This window comes from Somniosus microcephalus, chromosome 2, assembly GCF_052327205.1.
Source record: "Somniosus microcephalus isolate GS21.2 chromosome 2, FLI_Smic_1.0, whole genome shotgun sequence".
NCBI lineage: Eukaryota > Metazoa > Chordata > Chondrichthyes > Squaliformes > Somniosidae > Somniosus > Somniosus microcephalus.
Genome location: NC_140988.1, coordinates 383,244,728 through 383,253,004, shown reverse-complemented (window position 1 = coordinate 383,253,004; position 8,277 = coordinate 383,244,728). Strand labels below are relative to the sequence as shown.

General features: G+C 55.1%; 1 pseudogene; it reads right to left on the bottom strand.

Annotated features, from left to right (window-relative positions):
- Positions 1 to 768: 768 nt before the first annotated feature.
- Positions 769 to 3,373, bottom strand: LOC147123805 (uncharacterized; annotated as a pseudogene).
- Between the last annotated feature and the right edge of the window lie 4,904 nt (positions 3,374 to 8,277).

Below are 8,277 nucleotides of genomic sequence, written 5' to 3'. Positions count from 1 at the left end.
ACCAGGTGGCATTCTGAGTATCACACGAGGGTTTACTGGGCAGTGATCAGGAACAAGAACCCTGGCTGATCTTGTCTCCTTTCTACTTAGATCAGCTAACTAGGCAACAATATTTTTTGGTCCAAAAGAATGCAGGATGGAAAGACACCCTCTTTAAGGACGTGTTCTGTGTGGTGTGTATTTTAATTCACCTCCCATTTCTTTGAAGGACAGAATAAACAGGAGCCGCACAGGTTTTATTTGTAAGATGAGAATAATCTGCTGCTTTGCACAGTCGGTCCGTTAAGACAGCGTATAACCTTTAACCTGTCGGCTCGGTTCAAATACAGGCCGGACTCCATGACAGGGATCTGGCTGATACTGGAGTCACCACTGCAACGTGGACTCAAATCTCGTCGCGTTTGATGGGGATCAGTTCTCTCTGGCTGGAGATTGGTGAGGCTCTATTTTATTGCAGAGGCGTCGGTTCAAAGCCAGCCTGGACTCCGGCTGAAGAATAATGGGCCTTATCGGGCTAGAGTCCAGGATACGGGAGAGTGTACATGGGCTGTGGGAGGAGATTAAATGGGTGGGTAGAGTCCATGATAGGGGAGAGTGTACATGGGCTGTGGGAGGAGATTAAATGGGTGGGTAGAGTCCAGGATAGGGGAGAGTGTACATGGGCTGTGGGAGGAGATTAAATGGGTGGATAGAGTCCATGATAGGGGAGAGTGTACATGGGCTGTGGGAGGAGATTAAATGGGTGGATAGAGTCCATGATGGGGGAGAGTGTACATGGGCTGTGGGGGGAGATTAAATGGGTGGGTAGAGTCCACGATAGGGGATAGTGTACATGGGCTGTGGGAGGAGATTAAATGGGTGGGTAGAGTCCATGATAGGGCAGAGTGTACATGGGCTGTGGGAGGAGATTAAATGGGTGGGTAGAGTCCATGATAGGGGAGAGTGTACATGGGCTGTGGGAGGAGATTAAATGGGTGGGTAGAGTCCATGATAGGGGAGAGTGTACATGGGCTGTGGGAGGAGATTAAATGGGTGGGTAGAGTCCATGATAGGGGAGAGTGTCCATGGGCTGTGGGTGGGTAGAGTCCATGATAGGATAGAGTGTATACCGACAATGCGATAATCTGCTATAGTGATGCTGGTTGATGGGTAAATATTGCCCAGGACACCGTTGGGAACTCCCCTGCTCCTCTTCGAATAGTGCCATGGGATCTTATTCATCCACCTGAGAGGGCAGCGGGGCCTCAGTTTAACGTCTCATCCAAAAGACGGTACCTCCGACAGTGCAGCATTCCCTCAGTGCTGCATTGGGAGTGTCAGCCTGGAGTACGGGGCTTAGGTCTCTGGAGTAGGGTTTGAACCCACAAACTAATGATTCAGTCACGAGAATGCTACTTACTGAGCCATGGTTGAGACTTTGACTCCTTGTTCTACCTTCAAATAAATACTGATTGTCCAAAGACCCAGGCGTCCTTTTGGTACTTGCAGTGGGGATAGTAGACTCCACTTTGCATATGGAGCGTGAGCTGGAAGCGGGGAGGCAGGGTGTGCTCGGCTCCACCCACTCGCGCAGGTGCATGTCTATCTCGGACTTTGCCTTGACCAGGTTCCGTTTCTTGGGAAGGTCGATGACGTGCACCGGCTTGAATTCCTCGGGTATCCTTATCCTATGGTAACTGGAACCCGGGAACAACTCCCTCTTGATGACATCAAAAGGCAGGGTTGGCAGGGGCTCCGATCTCATCCCAACCTTGGCCCTCAGCTCAGGGTGGCCCGCGCTGTCCAGCGCCAGCTCGTGAAAGGGCCCAAAGTCGTGCTGTTGGACCAGGATTTCCGGGCTGATATCCGGATTGGCCTCCACCTGTCTGGAGATATCCGTCACCGGGGGCATAGCCGGATTGGTACTGACATTCCAGATTGGCTTGATCACGCAGACGGGGGCCTTGCCCTCGCGAGGTGCGTTGCAGGTCACGGTTTGCGAGCCTGGGATCTCGGGGACACCCCCCCCTCTCCTTCCCACTTCGCACCCACAGCAGCCCAGCCTTTACCCATCCCGGACCCCCCTCCGATCGGCAGGGACCCTTGGGCTTTGTGAGCTGCTTGACTTTGAGCGTCTTTTTGCCGCTGCTGGTCTCACCAGTCTTCACCGACTCCCTCAGCTGTTCGAGCACCTGTTCCGCGGCGGTCCTGCGCGGCTTGTAGAAGCTGGAAGATGTCCTCACTATATTGGGCAGGTTCTTCTTCTCTAGCCACAGTGTGTAGGACTCATTGGTGAAGTAATCCTGCTCTTCCTACATCAAAACAAATAAAATCATCAGAACCCTTTAATACATTTAAACCTTAGTAAAAAGCTTGTTTTCATATCTTCGCACTCTTCACTTGGAGAACAGTGTGAAGTGGCAAATGTTTCGCAGGCTGATCGATGTGAATGATCCTTCCATGGTCATCTCCATCATCGTTAAAAAAGGGAGCATATGGAATGGGAGCCAACCTATTTTAGTTACAAGGAAAGACTGGATAGGCTGGGGTTGTTTTCTTTGGAACAGAGGAGGCCGAGGGGAGACCTTATTGAGGTGTATAAAATTATGAGGGGCCCAGATAGAGTGGATAGGAAGGACCTATTTCCCTTAGCAGAGAGGTCAATAACCAGGGGGGCATAGATTTAAAGTAATTGGTAGAAGAATTAGAGGGGAGGTGAGGAGAACTTTTTTCACCCAGAGGGTGGTGGGGGTCTGGAACTCACTGCCTGAAAGGGTGGTAGAGGCAGAAACCCTCACCTCATTTAAAACGTTCTTAGATATGCACTTGAAGTGCCGTAACCTGCAGGGCTACGGACCAAGAGCTGGTACCTCCCTGGTATTCAAAACTGAAAACCGGTTAGCGAGTGCCACTGGCTTGGGGGATTCCTGCGCTACCTGAGTCTTCCTCCTACTCTGTCTGGTGATCACCCACTCCCTCACCTCCTGCACCTTCTGTGGCAGTAGGGTGACCCATTTCCAGGAAACTCTCGAACTCCCTGATGCACTGCAGTGACTCCAGTCGCTCCTCAAGCTCCGAATCTCACAGCGTGAGCTCGAGCAACTGGCAGAGCTTCGTGCACACCGTGATCCTGCTCTTGGATCACTGTCCAAAGCCCCGGGTTAGGGAGAGGATAGCTCAGCCAGGGTCGCTGCTCTGATTACTATCCAGTGCCCCCATCGGAAAGGTGCATGTGTGTGATAGCATAGGCTTGGGCTTCGCTATGAAAATTCCAATGGTTCAATAACCTGTGATCCTCAGTGTTTAGACTCTCGCATTAAGAATGGCCGCATGAGTGAAGGATCGGAGAGGGCCCAGTCATCGTGGAACAATACCGAATCCCCACCAGAGCCATCACATTCAGGAGAGGGGAAGTGAAGGCTACAGACACCGCCCCACGCTGGGTACAGGCACCGCCCCGCGCTGGGTACAGGCACCGCCTCACGCTGGGTACAGCCACTGCCTCGCTGTGTGTGCAGGCACCACCCTGCGCTGGGTACAGGCACCGCCTCGCGCTGCGTACACGCACCGCCCTGCGCTGGGTACAGGCACCGCCTCGCGCTGGGTACAGGCACCGCCCCGCGCTGGGTACAGGCACCGCCCCGCGCTGGGTACAGGCACCGCCCCGCGCTGGGTACAGGCACCGCCCCGCGCTGGGTACAGGCACCGCCTCGCGCTGGGTACAGGCACCGCCTCACGCTGGGTACAGGCACCGCCCAGTGCTGGGTACAGGCACCGCCCCGCGCTGGGTACAGGCACCGCCCTGCGCTGGGTACAGGCACCGCCCTGCGCTGGGTACAGGCACCGCCTTGTGCTGGGTACAGGCACCGCCTCGCGCTGGGTACAGGCACCGCCTAGTGCTGGGTACAGGCACCGCCCCGCGCTGGGTACAGGCACTGCCTCGCGCTGGGTACAGGCACCGCCCTGCGCTGGGTACAGGCACCGCTCTGCGCTGGGTACAGGCACCGCCTCGTGCTGGGTACAGGCACCGCCCCATGCTGGGTACAAGCACCGCCCCGCGCTGGGTACAGGCACCGCCCTGTGCTGGGTACAGGCACCGCCCTGTGCTGGGTACAGGCATTGGCCCACATTGGGTACAGGCACCGCCCAGCGCTGGGTACAGGCACCGCCTCGCGCTGGGTACAGGCACCGCCCTGTGCTGGGTACAGGCATTGGCCCACATTGGGTACAGGCACCGCCCAGCGCTGGGTACAGGCATTGGCCCACATTGGGTACAGGCACCGCCCAGCGCTGGGTACAGGCACCGCCTCGCGCTGGGTACAGGCACCGCCCCACGCTGGGTACAGGCACCGCCCCGCGCTGGGTACAGGCACTGCCCCCTGCTGGGTACAGGCACCACCTTGCGCTGGGTACAGGCTGTGCCTCGCGTTGGGTACAGGCACCATAAGCACAGATTCACGAGGAACATTTTGTCCTAATTGATCAGATCTGGTTCGGTCCAATCAGGTCACATTCAAACATGGCCTCTTCATTCGAGCAGGCCAGGACATGTAAATTTTGATTGGGGCAGAGGGGTGGAAGAGGAAAGACCCACCCCAGGAACTTTGGGCCGTGGAGCGGCCCTTAGCATTATTACTAGCTGGAGTGTAACACGTGGGAGGTATCAGCGCTGTGTTACAATGCACTTGGCTTAATACAGACCACTCCCATTACATGAGGTTCCATGATTCCCCTCTGAATACTTACTTCCTTCACAGGCCCTTTATCAGCACTTTACAGCAAAGAGCTGGGCACCTGTTCTAGGGTAGGAGACCAACATAACTCGAGACAGCATGCCATTTTACAGATCTGTGAGGTTTCCCTTGGCTGTCAGGTGGTACTTCTTAGAGGTGGACGGAAGTACTGAGTGGGGTGCCCTAGGGCTCAGTGCTGGGATTATTACTGTCTCGAACTTGCGTCAATGGCTTGGATGCAGAAACTCAATGTAAACTGGTTGAATTTGATGATGATATCAAACTAGGAGGAGCTCGGGAGTTGAGGGGGCAGCTCCGAAATGATAGAATGAGGTGGACATAATTTGCAAGTGTGCAGAACAACGGAAGGTGGAATTTACAGTGTAAGGTACAGTAAACAGGAAGGAAAAGTAGATAAAACACATACTTCATGAATGGTATTAAAACAGATAAGGATGATGCTGAACGAGACCTAGGAGTCTCCGTCGAATGGACAGCCAACATGTCCAACCAATGCAGAGGAACAGTGAACAAAGCCCGTAATATGTTGAACAGCATCGTTAGAACAGTAGAATAAAAGTCAGGGGATAACGGTCACACTGTACAGGGTCTCTGGTCAGACCGCTCCTTGAGCACTGTGTCCAGTTCTAGTCAGTCCCACCTTGAGCACTGTGTCCAGTTCTGGTCAGACCCACCTTGAGCACTGTGTCCAGTTCTGTTCAGTTCCACCTTGAGCACTGGGTCCAGTTCTGGTCAGACCCACCTTGAGCACTGTGTCCAGTTCTGGTCAGTCCCACCTTGAGCACTGTGTCCAGTTCTGGTCAGTCCCACCTTGAGCACTGTGTCCAGTTCCGGTCAGACCCACCTTGAGCACTGTGTCCAGTTCCGGTCAGTCCCACCTTGAGCACTGTGTCCAGTTCCGGTCAGACCCACCTTGAGCACTGTGTCCAGTTCCGGTCAGACCCACCTTGAGCACTGTGTCCAGTTCCGGTCAGTCCCACCTTGAGCACTGAGTCCAGTTCTGGTCAGACCCACCTTGAGCACTGAGTCCAGTTCTGGTCAGTCCCACCTTGAGCACTGTGTCCAGTTCTGGTCAGACCCACCTTGATCACTGTGTCCAGTTCTGGTCAGACCCACCTTGAGCACTGTGTCCAGTTCTGGTCAGTCCCACCTTGGGCACTGTGTCCAGTTCAGGTCAGACAGCTCCTTGAGCACTGTGTCCAGCTCTGGTCAGTCCCACCTTGAGCACTGTGTCCAGTTCTGGTCAGACCCACCTTGAGCACTGTGTCCAGTTCTGGTCAGTCCCACCTTGAGCACTGTGTCCAGTTCTGGTCAGACCCACCTTGAGCACTGTGTCCAGTTCTGGTCAGACCCACCTGGAGCACTGTGTCCAGTTCTGGTCAGTCCCACCTTGGGCACTGTGTCCAGTTCAGGTCAGACAGCTCCTTGAGCACTGTGTCCAGCTCTGGTCAGTCCCACCTTGAGCACCGTGTCCCGTTCTGGTCAGACCCACCTTGAGCACTGTGTCCAGTTCTGGTCAGTCCCACATTGAGCACTGTGTCCAGTTCTGGTCAGTCCCACCTTGAGCACTGTGTCCAGTTCTGGTCAGTCCCACCTTGAGCACTGGGTCCAGTTCTGGTCAGTCCCACCTTGAGCACTGTGTCCAGTTCTGGTCAGACCCACCTTGAGCACTGTGTCCAGTTCTGGTCAGACCCACCTTGAGCACTGTGTCCAGTTCTGGTCAGACCCACCTTGAGCACTGTGTCCAGTTCTGGTCAGACCCACCTTGAGCACTGTGTCCAGTTCTGGTCAGACCCACCTTGAGCACTGTGTCCAGTTCCGGTCAGACCCACCTTGAGCACTGTGTCCAGTTCCGGTCAGTCCCACCTTGAGCACTGTGTCCAGTTCTGGTCAGTCCCACCTTGAGCACTGTGTCCAGTTCTGGTCAGTCCCACCTTGAGCACTGTGTCCAGTTCTGGTCAGACCCACCTTGAGCACTGTGTCCAGTTCTGGTCAGTCCCACCTTGAGCACTGTGTCCAGTTCAGGTCAGACCCACCTTGAGCACTGTGTCCAGTTCTGGTCAGACCCACCTTGAGCACTGAGTCCAGTTCTGGTCAGTCCCACCTTGAGCATTGTGTCCAGTTCAGGTCAGACCCACCTTGAGCACTGTGTCCAGTTCTGGTCAGTCCCACCTTGAGCATTGTGTCCAGTTCTGGTCAGACCCACCTTGAGCACTGAGTCCAATTCTGGTCAGACCCACCTTGAGCACTGTGTCCAGTTCTGGTCAGTCCCACCTTGAGCATTGTGTCCAGTTCTGGTCAGTCCCACCTTGAGCACTGTGTCCAGTTCTGGTCAGACCCATCTTGAGCACTGTGTCCAGTTCTGGTCAGTCCCACCTTGAGCACTGTGTCCAGTTCTGGTCAGACCCACCTTGAGCACTGTGTCCAGTTCTGGTCAGACCCACCTTGAGCACTGTGTCCAGTTCTGGTCAGACCCACCTTGAGCACTGTGTCCAGTTCTGGTCAGACCCACCTTGAGCACTGTGTCCAGTTCTGGTCAGTCCCACCTTGAGCACTGTGTCCAGTTCTGGTCAGACCCACCTTGAGCACTGTGTCCAGTTCTGGTCAGTCCCACCTTGAGCACTGTGCCCAGTTCTGGTCAGTCCCACCTTGAGCACTGTGTCCAGTTCTGGTCAGTCCCACCTTGAGCACTGTGTCCAGTTCTGGTCAGTACCACCTTGAGCACTGTGTTCAGTTCTGGTCAGACCCACCTTGAGCACTGTGTCCAGTTCGGGTCAGACCCACCTTGAGAACTGTGTCCAGTTCTGGTCGGACCCACCTTGAGCACTGTGTCCAGTTCTGGTCAGTCCCACCTTGAGCACTGTGTCCAGTTCTGGTCAGTCCCACCTTGAGCACTGTGTCCAGTTCCGGTCAGACAGCTCCTTGAGCACTGTGTCCAGTTCAGGTCAGACCCACCTTGAGCACTGTGTCCAGTTCTGGTCAGACCCACCTTGAGCACTGTGTCCAGTTCTGGTCAGACCCACCTTGAGCACGGTGTCCAGTTCTGGTCAGACCCACCTTGAGCACTGTGTCCAGTTCTGGTCAGTCCCACCTTGAGCACTGTGTCCAGTTCCGGTCTGTCCCACCTTGAGCACTGTGTCCAGTTCCGGTCAGTCCCACCTTGAGCACTGTGTCCAGTTCTGGTCAGACCCACCTTGAGCACTGTGTCCAGTTCTGGTCAGTCCCACCTTGAGCACTGTGTCCAGTTCTGGTCAGTCCCACCTTGAGCACTGTGTCCAGTTCAGGTCAGACCCACCTTGAGCACTGTGTCCAGTTCTGGTCAGACCCACCTTGAGCACTGTGTCCAGTTCTGGTCAGACCCACCTTGAGCACTGTGTCCAGTTCCGGTCAGACCCACCTTGAGCACTGTGTCCAGTTCCGGTCAGTCCCACCTTGAGCACTGTGTCCAGTTCTGGTCAGTCCCACCTTGAGCACTGTGTCCAGTTCTGGTCAGTCCCACCTTGAGCACTGTGTCCAGTTCTGGTCAGACCCACCTTGAGCACTG